Source organism: Prionailurus viverrinus, chromosome C2 (genome assembly GCF_022837055.1).
Source record: "Prionailurus viverrinus isolate Anna chromosome C2, UM_Priviv_1.0, whole genome shotgun sequence".
Lineage (NCBI taxonomy): Eukaryota > Metazoa > Chordata > Mammalia > Carnivora > Felidae > Prionailurus > Prionailurus viverrinus.
The window spans coordinates 131367268-131387217 of NC_062569.1; the positions used below are offsets into that span (position 1 = coordinate 131367268).

At 35.6% G+C, this 19950-nt stretch overlaps 1 protein-coding gene and 1 non-coding gene across 6 annotated transcripts in view; both read right to left on the reverse strand.

Moving 5' to 3' along the window:
- The window catches only part of NRIP1 (nuclear receptor interacting protein 1), a 100634-nt gene that overhangs the window by 71358 nt on the left and 9326 nt on the right, over positions 1-19950 (reverse strand). For 4 of the 5 annotated variants that reach the window (XR_007155639.1, XM_047875284.1, XM_047875286.1 and 1 more), the window contains exon 2: positions 9467-9547. The exons of the other annotated variant lie outside the window; for it this stretch is intronic. The gene's annotated coding sequence lies outside the window, so the exon portion shown is untranslated. The remainder of the gene's footprint in view (positions 1-9466; positions 9548-19950) is intronic. 5 annotated transcript variants of the gene reach the window in all.
- Positions 4966-5119, reverse strand: LOC125175867 (small nucleolar RNA SNORA62/SNORA6 family). The gene has a single exon (XR_007156030.1). It is a non-coding gene; the product is annotated as a small nucleolar RNA SNORA62/SNORA6 family (small nucleolar RNA).

Genomic DNA, 19950 nt, shown 5'->3' on the forward strand with positions numbered 1-19950 from the left:
TCAGCTAACACATTAAATTCATCTTGCCATTATTCAGGTAAGAAACAAAACAACATTCTATATGTTTTACATAAAAACAAAGAAACTTATGTAGTCAACAAGATACAGTTTGAGTACTTTCATGAACACTTAGCCCACACTTTGGAACCTACAAATTTCTTTTTTTTTTTTTTTTTAATGTTTATTTACTTTTTTGAGACAGAGAGAGACAGAGCATGAATGGGGGAGGGTCAGAGAGAGAGAGAGGGAGACACAGAATCTGAAACAGGCTCCAGGCTCTGAGTGGTCAGCACAGAGACCGACGTGGCTCGAACCCACGGACCACGAGATCATGCCCTGAGCCGAAGTCGGACGCTTAACCGACTGAGCCACCCAGGCGCCCCAGAACCTACAAATTTCTAACACACATGCCATCATGTCACCTTCACACAGAAAACTGTTGCACAGTAAGTTCAAGTGACTTGCGTCACATAACATGGGATGAGTTTTTATCCTTTTCTTATTTCTAGAGCTCCGGGATACACCCTGGAGGAGTTATTTCAATGACATTTTGATTGATAACCATATATATATATATATATATATATATATATATATATATATATATATATATGTATGTATATATATATATATGGCAGAAAGCTGAGTGCTTTACCCATCACAACTTTATAAAAGACATGGTCCCTTCCCCTTAGAAGTTTACAGTCTTTCAGAAGAGATGAATAAAATAAATGCAGTGTGTTGAATGGTACTCATCAACTAAGGGAGAGTGTAAGAGGGCACTTCGGTGTGATTACTCAAATCACAGAATGGGGAGCGTTCTGGCAAAAGAAAATGAGCGGTGATCACAAGACACTGATGATGAAGACTGAGAAACCAGTGTGGCCGTCTAAGAAATGTGCACTTTAACATCTTTAAGGATAAGGCAAATGGAATATGATGCTGAGAAGTAGGAGCCAGATAAAAATAGGACTTGGCCTTTTTCTTATAGGCAAAGGTCTTTGTTTAGAGTTATGATACTTCAGAAAGATTTACCGTCCTATAGTATATACAATGTGAATAATAAAAACTAAATGGCAAAAAAAAAATAAATAAATAAAGACCAGTTAGAAAGCTACTGCAGTAACAATCATGAAGTACTAATACTTGAATTTGGAAGATGACAGTGGAAAGAGAAAAAAATAAACCCAAACTCATAATTCTTCCTGTTCTAATGAAAATGATTACTGAAATAGTCATATATATCATGTGCTGATATATGAAGGCATAAAATAAAACCAAACACTTATAAACACACTTGCATGAAAACTTTGGTTAAATGATTGCATAAAGTTACCTATTCTACAAAGGAAAAAGCATTTATAATATCTGCTTTCAATATATTCTCAGGTAGCATATACAATTTCTTAATATAAGGCTTTGATTACATTTTTGTATTATTTTAAAAACATTTATTGTAGGTGGCCTAAAAATAAAACTTTCAACAACTACAATTAGAAAATATCTATATACAACGAAAGACAATCTATACTAGATAGAAATCACTTCTTAAAAACTATCAAGGTCTATTTGGTTCATACTAATTTTAAGATACCAAACTACGATGTATGTCTCTATAGTTCACAACAACAAAAAAAGTATCTTATAAATATCCTTCTCTGATAACATTATTTTTATGATCCAAATGAAAAAATATACATGTAAATACCCAAAAGATAAATTACCTGGCCATAATTATAAACCTTACTTTTTGAAACCTCATAGTTACATGCTACCTTTCGTAGGTACATATGTATCAGTCTGAGAAATAAACTACTTTCAACTAATTCAAACTATCAAAATGTATTATTATATATACAACTGAAGATCTTTGTTTCCTCGTGCTTTAAATATTCCCTATCCCTAGAAAATTCCTAAGGCACATTTTCAGGATTGGAAAAAAGTGTATCTTCTCCATGCATTCAAGAAATATTTACTCAATAAATACTTACGAGCTCCTTCTAGATGCCTATCATTAAAAAAAAAATAATTTTTAAAGGTATAATTGATACACAAAAAGATGTACAACTTGATGAGATTGGAGGTAAACACAGACTCATGAAATCACTGCCACAGTCAATGCCATAAATACATCCAACACCTTGAAAAGTTTCCTCCTGCCCTCTTTATTTTTTGTATGGTAAGAACACTTAACATAAGATCTACCTCTTTGCAATTTTTTAAATATAAAATACAGTATTGTTAACCATAGGTAGTATGCTGTACAGGTCTTTAGGATTTATACCTCTTGTGTAATTTAAAGTTTGTACTTTTGACCAAAACCTCAGTTTCCTCCTCCCAATTCCTGGTAAACACCATTCTATTCCCTGCTTCTATGAGTCTGACTATTTTGGGTTCCTCATATAAGTGAGGTCATGTTCTTCTGTCTAGCTTATTTCACCTAGGATAATGTCCTGTAAGTTCATCATGTTGTCACAAATGACAGGATTTCCTTCTTTTTTAAGGTTGAATAATTCCATTATATGGAAATACCACATTTTCTTTATCCGTGTCTTGGCTATTGCCAATAGGGCTGCAATGAGCCCCAAGAGTGCAGATACCTCTTCAAGATCCTAATTTCAATTTGTTTTGTTATATACCCAGAAGCAGGACTACTGGATCATATGGTTCCATAATCATTGTGTTCAATAGTGGCTATACCAACTGATGCCCAGCACCACTCTAGGTTCTTTCAGATATATTAGGGATGAACAACACAACATAAAAAGATTCCTGCCCTCAGGGAGCTTTCACTATAGAAGAGGAAAATAATCAATAACCAATAATTTTTTAAAAATTAATTTCATGGTAGTCTTAAAGGTGGTTAAGTGTTGTGGAAAAAGAAAAGAAGTAAAAAAGGAAAGAGGGGAGGCTTCCACCTTGAATGGTTACCAGGCTAGGCCTCATCAAGAAGATGCCACAGCCTTATCAGCTAATACAAGAACTTTAATTTTACTACTACTAAGATGAAGGCTTAAAAGCAGAGGAATGATTTTCTTTTTCAAAAAGTGGCCAGGGGACCCTGGGTGGCTCAGTCGGTTAAGTGTCTGACTCTTGGTTTGGGCTCGGGTCATGATCTCACAGTTGGGGAGTTCAAGCCCCGCACAGGGCTTTGTGCTGACAGTAAGGAGCCTGCTTGGGATTCTGTCTCTCTGTCCCTCCCCTACTCATGTTCTCTCTCTCTCAAAATAAATAAATACTTTTTCTAAAAAAAGCAGCCAATAATATATAATGTTAGAACTGGGTGTCGGGGCACTTGGATGGCTCAGTTGGTTAGGCGACTGATTTCGGCTCAGGTCATGATCTCACAGTTCGAACCCGTATCAGGCTCTGTGCTGACAGCTCGGAGCCTGGAGCCTGCTTCAGATTCTGTGTCTTCCCTCTCTCTACTCCTCCCCTGCGCACGCTCTGTGTCTCTGTCTCTCAATAGTAAATAAATGTTAAAAAAAATTTTTTTTTTTTAAAGAACTGGGTGTCAAAAAAAGTAGATTTCGTTAAAAAGGAAGTAGTAGTACTATATATTAAAAAGGAAAAAAAAAAGTGAGTAGGACTATAAAACAACTACCACAGATCTAGAGCCCAAAGTAACAGCTAACATACAGTTATAGCAAGTATTAATCCAGGAGCTTTATCCCCCATGACAACACCACGTGTTACCATGTTCAAAGGTCAATACTACCTTATCCACATTCTGAATTACATTCTGAATTCTGAACACTAAAAAAGCTTAAAACAAGCCAAATTGGTGGTAAAATCTGATCTAAGTTCATATAAGATAGCATGTAGATCTTGATTTATCCTACTTGGCAAATATATGCACGAAGAAACATTACCCCCAAAATCTAGGTAACCTTTAAATATCCTAATTAATGAAAAGTCATAGATACATCTATACGTATACATATAACCATTTTTTCTTAACTGCCCTATTTTATGCAGGAGCTAATAGAGGAGTTACATCATTCAGTTTATCACAAAAACCAGCCATGCTTTTACAAAATGGACAAAAAGGGGGGCGCCTGGATAGCTCAGTCGGTTGAGCATCCAACTTTGGCTCAGGTCATGATCTCATGGCTGGTGAGTTCGAGCCTCACGTAGGGCTCTGTGCTGACAGCTCGGAGCTAGCCTGCTTCCGATTCTGTGTCTCCCTCTCTCTCTGCCCCTAACCCGCTCGCGTTCTGTCTCTGTCTCTCTCAAAAATAGATAAACATTAAAAAAAAATTTTAAAAAGGAAAAACAGGAACATACAAAAGAATAAAATTCTATTCAGCATATAACCTAGAGTAAGGTGGAAAATATGAGTCTGCTATTACAGATTTTGAATTGTACAGTATAAAGGTAGTGTATTTTTCATACATGTGCCCCAACCATTGACTAATTGCTTTATCTGATGTTCAACAAACGGAAACGTTACTTATTTCAACACCGAAGGAAAACCAGGCTGTTTGAGAACCACTAAAAAGATGGTATATTAGCTTTCAACATGGCATCTTTCTACTGGATTTTAAAGGATACTTTTAATTAGATATGAATTTGGCAAACACATGGTCTTTAAAAAACCCAAGATATAACTATAGCTATGATGTCCAATATGGTAGACATGTGGCTACTGAGCATTTGAAAAGTGACTAGTTTGCCTTTTTAAAACTTTTTAATTTTTATTTCATTTTTTAAAAATGTTTATTTATTGGAATGCCTGGGTGGCTCAGTGGGTTATGCGTCCAACTTTGGTTCAGGTCATGATCTTATGGTTCATGAGTTCAGGCCCCATGTAGGGCTCTGCTGACAGCTTAGAGATGGAGCCTACTTCGGATTCTGTGTCTCCCTCTTTCTCTGACCCTCCCCTGCTCACACACTGTTTCTCTCTCTTTCAAAAATAAATAAAGATTAAATTATTTATTTATTTATTTACTTACTTATTTATATGCTTGTAGCCAGAATTATTATCAAATTCCACTCACTGAGCCAGAGATCCTTGCGGTGTTAACAAAAGATTTCCCCCTCCTACAGCACACTATATGCACCTGTAAGTTCAACTGCCAGCCAGTGGCCTCAACTCCAAGCTCTAACAATGTGCAGGAAAAGTGACTAGTTTGAATTGAGATGTGTTATAAATGAAAATATACACTGAATTTCAAAAACTTACTGTGAGAAAATGAATGTAAAATATCTCAGAATTTTATATTAATTATGCAATGAAATGATAGTATTTTACTGATGGGGGTTAAATAAAATATTTCATTGATTGATTAGTTCCTTTTTCCTCTTTTAATGTGCCTAGGGAAAAATTTCAAATTACATGTGTAGCTTATACTATACTTTTTTTTTTAATTTTTTTTAATGTTTTTATTTATTTTTGAAGGAGAAAAAGACAGAGCATGAGCAGGGGAGGAGCAGAGAGCAAGGAAGACACAGAATTCGAAGCAGGCTCCAGGCTCTAAGCTGTCAGCACAGAGTCAGATGTGGGGCTCAGACTCACGAACTATGAGATCATGACCTGAGCCGAAGTCGGACACTTAACCGAATGAGCCACCCAGGCGCCCTTCTTCTGTGTGAACTTCTACTCAATGAACAGCACTGTTCTACAGTAAGACTGAGAAAAAGATGGACATAAAATTTCTTAAGTCCTTATGTTCCAGAATAAATAATTTCACATTAGATATCCAAAAAGATTAACACAACATGGATAAAGTTAGCAAGATATATTTATCAGAAATGCTAAAGCAAATTATTTTGTAACTCAAGGGTATATTATTTTAGATATTCAAGAGGTATCCAAATATCCAGGAATAAAATAAAAGCCCTACGTATGAAATGTCTAACTTATTTTAAAAGCAACATTCAGTACTTCTACACTAGTAAGTATATATAAGGGTTCTGTGTCTTATTTTCCTTCCCTAGGGTTAGGACAGACCTCAGTTTCAGTGACTAAATATATACTATAATGGTATCAGAAAACGGGCAATTTATTTTTAATGGACAGAAAAATTTCATACCTCCTAAAAAACAACTTTAGATTTTACTTAAAGTTGGAAAAAATTAAGTCCATTTCATAGTAAGATCTATCATTAAGAAAAGATACACTGATAAACATTTCCCAAATATCCTTAAAAGCACTCCAAGTATATATTATACTAAAGTTAAACATTTCCATATTCCACAATTCCCCGGTTCCAGTCCTGTGCATATACGCATCAGAAATGAATGTTTGTTTCTACCAAAAGATATAAACAAATTCACAGTAACCTTTCTTATACCCTCCAATTGGAAAGATATTCAAAATCCATGTACAATGGAAAAGATAATGGTAGTCTAATCATACATACAATGAATACAGACAATTTGAAAAGGGAGAGACAAATAATACACATATGGAGGACTCTTGCAGACATAAGGTTGATCAAAACACTCAGACACAAAACAGCTCACATTACATGGTTCCAACTGTATAAAGTTCAAAAACAGGCAAAATTAACACACAGAAAAAAACACCAAAGATTGGTTTCTGTTGAGTGGAAGCAGTACTGACTAAGAAAGACAGCCTTTTGAGGTTGGGTGTTAGCTATGCAGGGTTTGCTTATGTAGAAGAAAAGAAAAATCACTGAACGGGCAAGAAAGAGTCTATTTCACTAGGTGAAATTATACCTTGATAAAATGTTTATTTAGGTAACTTTTTTAAAAAAAATGGTTTATATCTGTTAGTTTTAAAGAGTTTTAAAGTCCATTTGAATGTTTGTATCTCTAAATATTTAATTTTAACAGTTAATTCTTATCTTCAATTTAAAAAGATAACTTTCCATGCTCCTGGATCAGAGAAACAAATATTGTTAAAATGTCTACTACCCCAAGCAATCCACACATTTAAGGCAATCCCTATCAAAATACCAATGGCATTCTTCACAGAACTAGAACAAAAAAAATCCTAAAATTTATATGGAACCACAAAAGACGCCGAATAGCCAAAGCAATTTTGAAAAAGAAAAGTGGGGCACCTGGTTGGGTCAGCTGGCTGGGTGCCCAACTCTTATTTTTGGCTCAGGTCATGATCTCACCATTCATGAATCCAAGCCTCGAGCAGAGCTCTGCACTAACAGCACAGAGCATGCTTGGGATTCTCTCTCCCTTTCTCACTGCCCTTCCCCCCCCCCCCAAATAAATAAACTTTTTTTTAAAAGAAAAAAGCAAAGCAAAGCTGCAGGTATCACAATTTCAGACCTCAAGTTATATTACAAAGCTGTAGTAATCAAAACAGTATGGTACTGGCACAAAATAGACACTGTGATCCAGTTATCATGCTACTGGGTATTTACCCCCCAAATGCAAAAACACTAATTCAAAGGGATATATGCACCCCTACGTTTACAGCAGCATTATTTACAATTGCCAAATTATGGAAGCAGCCCAAGTGTCCATCGATTGATGAACAGATAAAGAAGGTGTGTGTGTGTGTGTGTGTGTGTGTGTGTGTGCATACACAACGGAATATTCACTCATAATAAAGAATGAAATCTTGCCATTTGCAATGACCTGGATGGAAACAGGGAGTATAATGCTAAATGAAATAAGTCAGTTAGAGAAAGCCAAATGCCATATGCTTTCACTCATAGGTGGAATTCAGGAAACAAAACAAACGAGCAAGAGGTAAAAAAAAAAAAAAAAAAGAGAGAGAGAGAAAGGAACAAGCCAAGAAACAGACACTTAACTACTGAGAACAAACTGACAATTATCAGAAATAGATGAGGGGATGCATGAAATAGGTGATAGGGATTGAGAAGGGCACTTGTCCTCATGAGCATGGGGTTATGTATGGAAGTGTTAAATCACTACATCATACACTTGAAATTAATATAACACTGTATGTTAACTACACCAGAATTAAAATTAAATTTTAAGCTAATAAATAAATAACCAGTAACCCGCCCTCCAAAAAACTAAAAAATAAAAGGATAACTTTGAATTCCAAAAAATCCAGAGTTTCTGATCCTATCATTTCTTTCACTGAGAAAGTATGCATACTCAGAATTAAAGTTAATATTTGGGGAGTTGTCTACATTTTCTTTTATAGTCCTAATGTGCTTATTTAAATTTCTTATTTGCTTTCACCCTCCCTCTCTTAACTGACAATAAAAAAGAAAAGATGCTGCTTTGCCAATGGTGAATAATCTTGAACAGTTACTACTTTAAAAGTTCAATACAGGGGCGCCTGGGTGGCTCAGTCGGCTCAGGTCATGATCTCGCGGTTTGTGAGTTCGAGCCCCACGTCAGGCTGACAGCTCAGAGCCTGCTTCTGATTCTGTGTCTCCCTCTCTCTCTCTCCCCCTCCCCCACTCACGCTCTGTCTCTCTGTGTCTCAGAAATAAATAAACATTAAAAAATTTAAAAAAATAAAAATTAAAAAAAATGAAAGTTCAAAACACTGTGTGATGGAAACATAAAATACTGTACATTTATCCAATCCTAGAAATTCATATGGCTTGACAAGTGATTAAGAAAATCTGTAAAACTGATTTTTGTGTCATTGCATATGAATATAAATAATGAATATCCAGTTAATAAAGAAAATACATATTCAAAGAAGTTGACTTATTCACTATCACTTTAACAAACACATTATTTTATTAAATATTTGTATTCCAAGCAAGACAGCTGGCAAGTTTTTTAAGGAAAACACAAAACTTAGGGGAGGTTTAAAGGTGATACTAAGAAGGAAACTTTGGATAGGGCTGAAGGGGACTGCGTTCACCACTGACTTTAGTCAAATAATTTGGTACATTCATATGGGGTCCTGGGATTGCAAAAGACAAAAATACAAAGCAGGGAAGATTCTTCCTTCCTTCCTAGTAATATATCACCTGTCCTGAGACTCAGGCTCTGCAAGTAGATGAATTCTTATGCTACAATAATAAACCACATGTGATAATGCAGATAGGGAAAATTATAGACGGACACAGGCAGAATCAGGTGTCCATGGATCCAGATGAAAGACGGCAGAAATATAGATGGCAGCTGATCCCTCTACTGGAAGGTAGAGTTGTCATAGGCAGGAAGGACTTTAGCCTGCCTGATTATTTAAGGTATATTTCATACTGTCTTAGATTAAACAAAGAGCCTTTTATACCTTATTTTCAAATCAAAATATTCATTAAAATAATTACATACTGGAAAGAAAAAAAATGTAAATACTTCCGATGTTTAAAACAGGCAAAACTGGTTCCATCTAAACTAGACTTTTTACTCACACAAAACTCAGAATTACTGACACTGAAATATATTCCTCCCCCGGGTTACAGATGTCCAACAACTAGTTAATCGACATCTGAAACTTAAAGAAAAATAAATAACAAAATGCAACATGATGTTCTTTCTTCTCTAACTGGAAAGGCTTAACTACATTTAAAAAAATGGGACAATAGACAAAATACAGTACCTTCTAGCTGTGTTTCTCCTGACTGTTAAAATAACGGGTCCTGAGAACAGAGTTCTGCAATAGCTCACAGTCCAACACTCCCTGAAAATTAAGAAAAATAAATATTACTTCAAGCACATCGTATCTCAAAGAATTTCAGTGGTTTGTTTTACGATGGAATCTTAACTACTGGCTAAAATAAATTATCTCAAAAAATAACAAAAAAAAATGTAAGACAAAAAATATTCTTAATTATACACACTTTCCTTGGGCATAGTTGTTGACCATACGTGATGAACAATCTGCATTATAAAATTTACCAAAATACACTATCTTTGTGCTACACCTATTCTAAAGGTGAGAAGTTAATGGTGATGAAGAGGAATTCTGATCAAGAATTCTGGGAGAAAAATTACTAGGATTATTTGGTTGTCAACACAGAGTTTGAAACACCTTCTTTTCTTTTTCTATACATACATACATATATATATATATATATTTTTTTTTTTTTTTTCTCTAGAGCACTGGTAAGAAAAAAATGTTGAACTGAGAATTAGAAGGCTTCTAGATACAGAACGACATCAACATGTGGGAAAGTTTATACCTTCAGGAATAACACACTGGGTGAAAAGTTTTTGAGCAGCAAGAGACATAGCCTACACTTTAATACTGTGGTGGCTGAGGGAACTTCATATTGATCAACAGGCTACTGGACAGCAAAGCCAGCTGGGGATAAGGAAGGTGTGATGCAGACTCCCTGATTCCACTACAGGAACTTTAACTTCCCAAAACAAAGTAGCTGCTTTTGATTATCACTTAATTCCCCAGTGCCTGTCAGTTTCCCCACAGCCATACAGAGGTACCACATTTCTTTTGAGTAATGCTTTCTCAACACCCAGCCAAAGCAGGCTCTTTGATCATTATGCTTCCAGATCACTTCCTCTGCATCATGCTTATTGTTATTCTCCCTGCGACTGTGAGCCCCTCACTCATCTCTGAATCCTCCAGCATCTCAGATGGTGCAGGGCACAGAGCTACGTGCAGTAAATATCTGCTCAACCAGTATCTCTTAGAGTCTTTACCAATTAATATACCATGCTGAAGTAAAAATGATACCACAGAAGGAAAGAAGGTAATTATATGGGCCAACTACAAAGTGAAGAATACTTTTCTTTTAATCACTTCATATGCACACAAACGCACACACACACGCACGCATGTACACACATACACACAGTTCTTCATCAGCAAGACTCTTCTAGTATCCGTGTCAATGCTCTCCCAACCCTTACAATCATCCTGCTAGGGTGGCAGATCTCCTTTCTGCCCAGGTGAACTGGGACTCCAATCCTGCTGTCCGAGGTCCTGCACCAACTGTCATGACGACTGGACATTAACACAAATCCTCTAAGCACATACGTGAGCTGCTCCTAAGCAACACTCCATCAGCAGCAGGAAATGCCACCTACATGTATGAGTCAAAGATATCCAGAATCAACTAAGCGTAGAATGTTCCCAAAATTTTATAAGTAGACAGAAGGCATCATCTTAAAATAGAATTATAACTACTAGAGAGAAATAACAAACAAACAAACAAACAAACACCCTGAAAAGACCTCCCAGTGATTTAAAGAAGGGGAAAAAAGCATTATCATTTCCTGTTAGGACATTTCTTTTTCAGCAACTAAATAAAAACATTACCAAATCATTTTATGTAATAAAATTTAACCTTATTTTGACCTTCCTCATAAAGCAAACAAATCTCTCTATCTAATAAGGTTCCATCTGAACTATGTAAGATGATAAGCAATACCTTAATTGCATTCATTTACATGACTTTGAAACTATTCTGGGCTGAAGTCACTGACTGCAAGGTCACAGAATACAAAAAAGTAAAATGTACGCAATTTACTGAGGAATGATCCACTTAGAGTGGTGGCACCTTCTCCTTCCTCATTAGAAGATAGCAAATGTTTTAATGCAATCAACAGGTGCAGAGGTCTCTTTGAAACATATCACACATATGCATGCTGATTTTATAACTATTAATATGGATATAACTATATAACTATATAATTATTAATATAGATATAATATACTAAGCATATATATTTGAATAAGTTCATCATATATTATGCCTTGCTTATTAAAATCAATCTGCCGAAAAGAGGTAAAGGACAATTCTATGCCTTAATAGCATTTAAAATCAAAAGATGAAACAGGGCTATTATTTTTCCATTATCTAATAAAATTTCTAACAACTAAAATTCAGGTTACAGAGCTATAACAGTTTTTAGGCCAAGAACTGCAAACATAGGATCTTAAGTATATTAAGAGTTTCTGCTTTCACTTTTTATAACCTAAACGAGCATATGTTCAACTATTTTGCTTAGAGAAGCAGACTTTACATGTCTCAAAGTCAGTAATTAACATTAGTAAAAGGAAGGAAATACAGCAGACAGAAATTGACTACTACAGATTACAAGATACAATGTGTACTCTTTGTAAACCTCAAAATACATCAAAACGCACAAAAACAAGTTAACTCAACAAAATATTTCCGTTTATTTTTATAAAATTCGAACAGACTACATAATACTGGCGCTTGAATTTACTGGAGAAAAAAGAAAGAAACTAAAATAGGATCCAGGATACTTTAAAATGTTTATAATGAAACATAGAGCATCAAATACTTGTTTTAGGTTTAACATAACATCACCAGAAGATTTGCTTAAAAAGATCCTGCCCCCCCCAAAAAAGAAGTTTCTGTGCATTAGATAAATCTCCCACATTTAAGTTACTAATCAAGTACTTTTATACTACTCAAGCCAATCTTTCATAATTTAAAAATGACTTAGTGAAAGAGAAGCACTGGTATTCACATTCTCTACCTTCACAGAAGGGCAGCACAGTTTTTCATGTCAATCTGTATTAGCCAAAAAGTTTCAACTAATGCTACTCCACCAAGAACACAACGATGAGTACATAGATATTGAAGTCCTATATTCCTAAATAAACTCCAATATTATAACGTCACTTTGTCTTTTTTAAATGAGAAATAAAATATCTCGATTTCCTTCTATAAGTTAAGCCTATTCACTTTGAATAGCTTAGTGGTAAAATAAATGTATATATACATTTTTAGAAATACCAGTTACTATGATCCACATATTACTTTCAGTGACCATGTCTTATTTAGATATTTAAGTTTCCTTTCTATAAGAAGCAATTCAGAGTCTAACATGATATATATATATATATATATATATATATAATTTGTATAAACACATAACAGGTAATTCATGGTTCACATCCTTTGACAAGGATAAAAGCATAGGGGGCCAATCAGAATCTTCTAGTATTGTTTCCGTGTTCTTGGTCACCTTTTTACTTAAACTCAAATCTCAGGTTGTCAATAATTTTCTGATAAAGATGGTAACTTTTTGTTATTTCTAAAACACTTCCATCTGTCCACCCAAAAGACTGAATGCCTTATGTGCCTACAGCTCCTTGATTACGATCACGATATCTAAAGTTCTATTTCATCCACGTAAATTGAGGATTTTCCTTTCCATGGACATCAGAACATGTTAAAGCCAATCTTTATAGCCACAATCTAGCCTTTGTGTATCTTTAAATGGTCTACAACCTTGAACTGAAAATGAACTACATTAATGGCATCACTCCTACAGCTCTCAAAGAAAGAAAGGAGTCCGAGTCTAGGTTCAGATACACTTCATTTTAACAGCATGCATCAATCTCAGGTGTGCCCAGTAAACCCTAGCCACAAAGCAGGCATGCACACTTATGCCTTTCCATTTTCTCTTTTCTTTTCCCTTTCCTCTTCCCCAGGAGGTTAATGAACAAAATATTACACTTTTTTAAATAGATATAATGATATGGAGATAAACTATCCATCTGTCAGAAACAGAGTTACCTAAATAAAGAAACTTAACAATTCTGTATGTAAAATTAAATCCTGGACTGACAGGGTTGTTCAAATAACACTCAGAAAAGAACAACGTGACTCAAACTGTAAGGAACAGGACAAAAACATTCCATCAAATCAAGTGTATCTAGAATAGGCCATCATCTCTATTTGAAACACTTGCTAAGAATATGTGAATTCACAGTTCCATCTAGGAAATATTTTTTCTTCCTCTCTTACCTGTTCCCCCACCCATCTTGCATTCAACTCCATAAACAGCAGTAATCCCCCATTATAAAACAGTTGACGGTTAAAACAATGAGCCAACGAAGAAAGTACAATATTCTGTAACTGACATTTACTGCATTGGCCTTGGACTTCTAATCTTTACCAGACGGGCACACAAATCAATCCATCAGCTCATAAAGGTGTGCTTTTTTAACCTCTAAAACAGATGGGATTGGCCAGAAGTGTCTGGCATGTCAAACTGCTAATCACTGCTGCCCTTTGCACAAAATAACCCACTTAAGTTGAGGCATGGTTGCACTGTAACCGACATTAGTCTGTGGGAAACCCATTTAACTGTCACACACTCCTGCCACTCCTGCTCTCCCTTAATTAAGCCTAATGCCTTATGCTTTGACCTTTTGTTCTAGCCTATTAACCCTATCTAGTACAAGTTCAATTATGTTAAACTAAAAACTTTGCTGTAAAATATGAAATGCCAAGCTCAAAAAATCATAAGGGACATCCTCTCAGCCCTTAGTTCTATGCACACTGTTACTCAATGCATGCAACAGTAAAACCTCATTTGTGAAGTGATACTGATTCTTAGGGAGTTGAGAGGAACCAAATCATCATTCTAGTCCGTCTCCCTTATTTTATAAACTGAGGCCAGAAAACATTAAATGAAGCCCATTTCACAGCTTCAGCTGAGCCACACTGAAACCTATCTAATCTCTACCTCTACTCCTTTATTCTCCATGATATCTCTGATTAATAGTTAAACCACTCAACAGTGTGTTAAGGATACTAATTGTTCACCACAAATTATTATCTTTCACCACCCTCTAGAATGCACCACACAAGCTAGACTAAAGCAAAACAAATAGGCATGTGAACAGGCCTCAGAAGTAATTTCCCTACACACACAAAACTTTCTCTCCCCTCGCTAATTCTTTTTAAAAGTAACAACGGTCATCAAGAACAGCTAAATTCTACCACATTCACATATAAGTATGTGTGAATATGTATTGTATGAATACAGTTTTTTTTTTCTTTCCTGATGTTTCATTTAAATATTCAACAGAGCAAATGACTTAAGCTACAGAAAGCAATTACAACTCACAATTTATTCCCAGTGGACAAATTCACAGCTGGAGATCTCTAAAAATACCTTTTTTTTTTTTTTACACCTGTATGTATATAGATTGCTGTCTGCATTTACCAGGATTTCAAAATATAAAAACAAAACAAAAAAAAAACTTTTAAATACACTATAAAATAAAAAATATAGTCGAAACTAACATGCTGTCATCACAGGGGTATTTTAGTTTTAACATACAGAAATGTGTGTTATTAGTCCTCTTCCATTTTCCTCCCACAGCTAGAAAATTTTTTTACTACTTTCACTATAACACATGGAAACAATTTAAAGATCAATAACATATAACAAATATTGGATTACCATCTGTGAATCTTGTGAGAAAATACAAATTGGTCTCAGATTTTCAAAAGATTAAAAGTCAGATTTTACTTCCATCCTTTTTGTTGTTGACTGTCCCAAGGCCCATTTCACCCATTTTCAGTCATCAATATTGTCATTTTACAGGATACTGACAAGTTAAGGTAATATGCCACTAATTGGAACATACCATAATTTTTAAAAGAAAGATCATTCAGAGTTGTGCTAAAATGATGAACAAATCCAATGATGGAATTTACTCTATTTTAACAGGTAAGAAAACATGGTACGAGAGTTTAAAACTCAAAGTGAATTTGTTTACCCTACTTCAAAGGGAAGCATGGCTTGGCATTATCAGGACGAGTATCTACAAGGATGTATAAAATGTAAAATACGTGGCTGGATGAGTGGTCAGAGCTAGAACAAACACTTGTAGCAGACACAAAATAATTACCCACAAAATAATGATTTAGAATCTTATTCACTTTATTTTTTTTTTTTTAACACAAAGGAAAATGCTGTTATTTTAAATGAATGAAACATCACACAGTTCATGAATATAGAAATTAAGTTTGGGTCTCTGTTGAGGAATCTAACATTGGAAAATTTATACTAATGTACAGAATTCACGCATTCTATAACACATTGACACTAAGGAACTATGAAAAGCAAAGATGTCCAGTCAACCAGGATAAACAATTTTCAAAGCACAAAGTAGAATGTATCACATATTTAGCCAATGTGCAATTTTTTCTACCCTTTTACTTTGGACAATAGTCCATTGGCCTGCAGATCTTCTTTTGCTATAATTTATAAGCATGTGACATATATACACACACACACAAACACACACACACACACACACACACACACACACACACACATATACATGAGAGCCATGAGAGCTGTTTTTTCTGTTTACAAAAGATATCCACTCCCAAGCATGGATGAAGTTTAGTAAAACTTTATCTTCACAAAGCAAGAAACCGGGTTAAAGTTACTTTAAGACCATTTGTGAAATCTCAGTGTTGTAAACATATATCCCAGATAATCTATACATTTTAGCATTTGAAAATTAACTGGTAGTTTAGAAATTTCTGAGCTCCATTTTAAAATGTTTCCTTGGGGCGCCTGGGTGGCGCAGTCGGTTAAGCGTCCGACTTCAGCCAGGTCACTATCTCGCGGTCCGTGAGTTCGAGCCCCGCGTCGGGCTCTGGGCTGATGGCTCAGAGCCTGGAGCCTGTTTCCGATTCTGTGTCTCCCTCTCTCTCTGCCCCTCCCCCGTTCATGCTCTGTCTCTCTCTGTCCCAAAAATAAATAAACGTTGAAAAAAAAATAAAATAAAATGTTTCCTTTCTACCTGAGCATTATTAATCTAGTTGAACAGAATAGTGTTGTGACAGTCAAAAAATTCACCTCCAGAAAAGAGCTATTACTAATTTAAAAAATAATAATAACAAAGGGGGTTCATCTACTATTTAAGTCCTGTAACTTAGTAGGGTTTGAATCATCAGGTCATTCTTGATGGTCTCTAACTTTTAGATTACTGAACACCAAAATTAACTCTAGACATGAGATTTTGAAATGCCTCCGTCTTCCCAACTAGTCAAATCCAATGTGATTAAATGTGTCAAGCTCGGGTCTCTTTACCACTACCATAAGCTAAGTGTCCTTAGCTAAGGAAATGAAGCTAAGAAAACTCTCTATGCAGCTCTATAAAACTTGTTTCTTTAAAAAATAATTAAATGTTGCCCCCAAAGATTGTGCTAAATGTGTTTTCTGAGATATTGTAGTTTGTGTATTTTTGAAGAAACCCAGCATTACAAAACAATTGCAAGTGCCAAGTAATTATAATGTCACCAATAGGTGCACTTTTTCCTTCATAGTTAATACGCCTGGAAAGATGATGATAAATTTTAAGGAAGAAACAGTATTCCTTTTAGACGCCCTAATTTAAATAAAGAAAAAAATGTAGAACAGCAGCTATTACGAATTAGCTATGCACAATAATTGGCAACTGTTACATATAAATACATAAAGGCTCTATCCCTGACCCCACAAAGCCAGAGTTTACCAATAATTGGATTGGTACAGTTCAATTCAACAAATGTTTGTAACGGCCCTCTATGTGCCAGGCATTTACAACACCAACAGTACACTGATGAATGAGCTCCTATTCATGGAGCGGACGGTCCACTGAGAAACACAAACATTAAACAAGTGTGGCCATTGCAATCAGGGTACAGAGAACTGTGGGAGACAAACCTGATCTTGTTGGAGGCTTGGGGACTGCAGTGAGCACCTACACTCTCTTGCCCACTGTCCCATGAGTAAGAATATTTCTTTCCAATTTACTTCGCCAAGGTCAAAATATGGTCTGTGGCCCATATAAGTGGCTCCCATTAGGTTTCTTCTCTCTTGTTCTCATTCTACAGGGCTGGATCTAGAGGCCCTTGGTTCAGGGCACATTCTCACCACTAGTCCACGCAGTGCCCTGTCATTATGTTACCTTTTCACAGGAGTATACAGTAATGGGGTCCATAACCTTTGCATTATATTCCCAGTTGAACAGACAGACCCAACTACCTGCACTAGTAATTTTAAAATATTACTCTTCATTAATAACTAGAGCCGACCTGTGAGTATTCTGATCCCACTAGTTAACGAAAGATACCTGGTTCTGGTAATCTACAAATAGAAGTTTCCCTACTGATTTTTAAATAGAACTCAAAATGTATATAACATGTAGAAACAAAGCTGCTGCATGAATAAATGCGCACCTGTACTGTAAAACTTGTTTTTAAATTCTCAGCCTAGAAAGTACATTCCAAGTACTAGAATATCAAATGAATCACAAGACTGTTCTGAAGACCATATTTTGGTAGCAGGAGAAGAAAATATGCTCCAAAAACAAGGGGGATGTAGCTGGTCCTTTCTCGCTCCGCTTCTCAAGACTGTCTTTCTGGTCAGTGTGGACTTTACTGCTGGACCAATCACCAAACGTTATTAACGATTTCTTAACATCTGGTACCTAAGCCCTCTTTCTGTGACTGCCTTCACAAAAACTAATAAACTGAAATAAATTAAGGCTTGATTTCTTATCCTGGGTTTACCCAAGTACTGGCTGTATAAATTTTAAAATGTACTTAAATTCTCAGGGGTTCAATTTCCTCCTCTGTAAAATGCAAACAACAAAAGTTCTGGAAATATTATTTCATTTTTTTAAAGTTTTTATTTAAATTCCAGTTAGTGAACAGTATAATAGTTTCAGGTGTACAATATATACAACACCCTCATTTCAGCATTAACAACGACAAAACTGTTGGAAGATAAGCAAGTAATTTACCCCATTGCATTATATGTATACCTTGGCAAAAAAAAAAAAAAGGTGGATCAAAGGAAAAAGGTGTGTAAGTGCTAAAAGGTAGCATTTAACACTATTTGATTTACAGTTCACACCAACTACTATTCCATGTACTCTCCTATTAAGCAAGATGCCTTTATAACCCTACTTGTTTGAAATGGGGAAGACAAGATACCTGTAGGACAAATATACTTAAACCTGGAGCATCCATAGCTTTTATCACGTTCCCCTCCACTCTGAAAAATCTAAGGATTCTATGAAATTACTTCAACTTACGTGAGAGCCAAGCAAAAAAAAAAAAAGGAAAAGAAAGGGAAGAAGAAAATATGACATTGATTCAGGTCAGTCAAGGATACTAGGATAGTAAGCACAGCGTTTTACTAACAAAATAAACAATGCATTGCTTTGAGTTTTGACTCAATAACACCAAACATCTGGATATTGGGAAAGAACCAGATGGTGAATAAAAAAAAAAAAATTCTATCTCCAATCCCTGGCCTCATGTAGATTCAGTCTATTTCAGTTAAACTTCTTAAAAAGGTATGGATGGGTTAGGGAGAGAATATAAACATGTATCTGAACTCCAGAAAGATTTTTTCCCCCCAGATTGTTTACTTACATGGCTTCTCTCTTATTTGGCCAGATACAATATATTCTCTTAATAAAACATTGTAGTAAAACATTCCTTTGCAGCTTTTATACAAACCCTTTTGTTTATCCAACATTCACTTGGCAATTCAAAATCCAAAGCACGCTAGAAAATATTATGTATATGAGCCTATTACTCATCCTTGTGTCTCCACTACAGTTTTAATTTGACTGTATCTTTTAGTGCAGAGGGAACCACTACCACCCAGCTTGATTCTTTTGGGTTCAGAATTCCATAAATTTTAAATGAAGCAAGTAAGAAGAGGTGGAGAGGTTTATAACTACATTTCTCATGGCCTCAACAATAACAGAGCACATCCGATGTGCACTTAAAAATACACTGTATACCAGGGGCACCTGGATGGCTCAGTGGGTTGAGCATCCAACTTCGGCTCAGATAATGATCTCAGGGTTCGTGGGTTCGAGCCCCGTGTCGGGCTCTGTGTTGACAACTCAGAGCCTGGATCCTGCTTCAGATTCCGTGACTCCCTGTCTCTCTCTCTGCCCCTCCCCAACTCGTGGTCACACACGCGCGTGCTCTCTCGAAAACGAACATTAAAAAAAATTAAAAAAAAAATACTGTATACCACAAACCTCCCTAACCCAAAAATCTCTTTCCTGACCATAGTCTACTCCCAGAATGAAGCCAAATACTCATCTATCTCTGTTTCCTCCTGATAAATTCACAAATGCATTATCAATTTCCTCTCTGTAACAAAGAGCCCAGTTTATTAGCATGGTGTAGTCTTTAAAATAAAATTATGGTAGGTGAAGACAGGGCAATGACACAAAATTCATGTCAAGAACCATTACAGTCAAGAATTTTAACTTTTCCAACAGAAAGTGCTATGGGCCTGAATTTGCTGAAAGTGCTCCTTCAA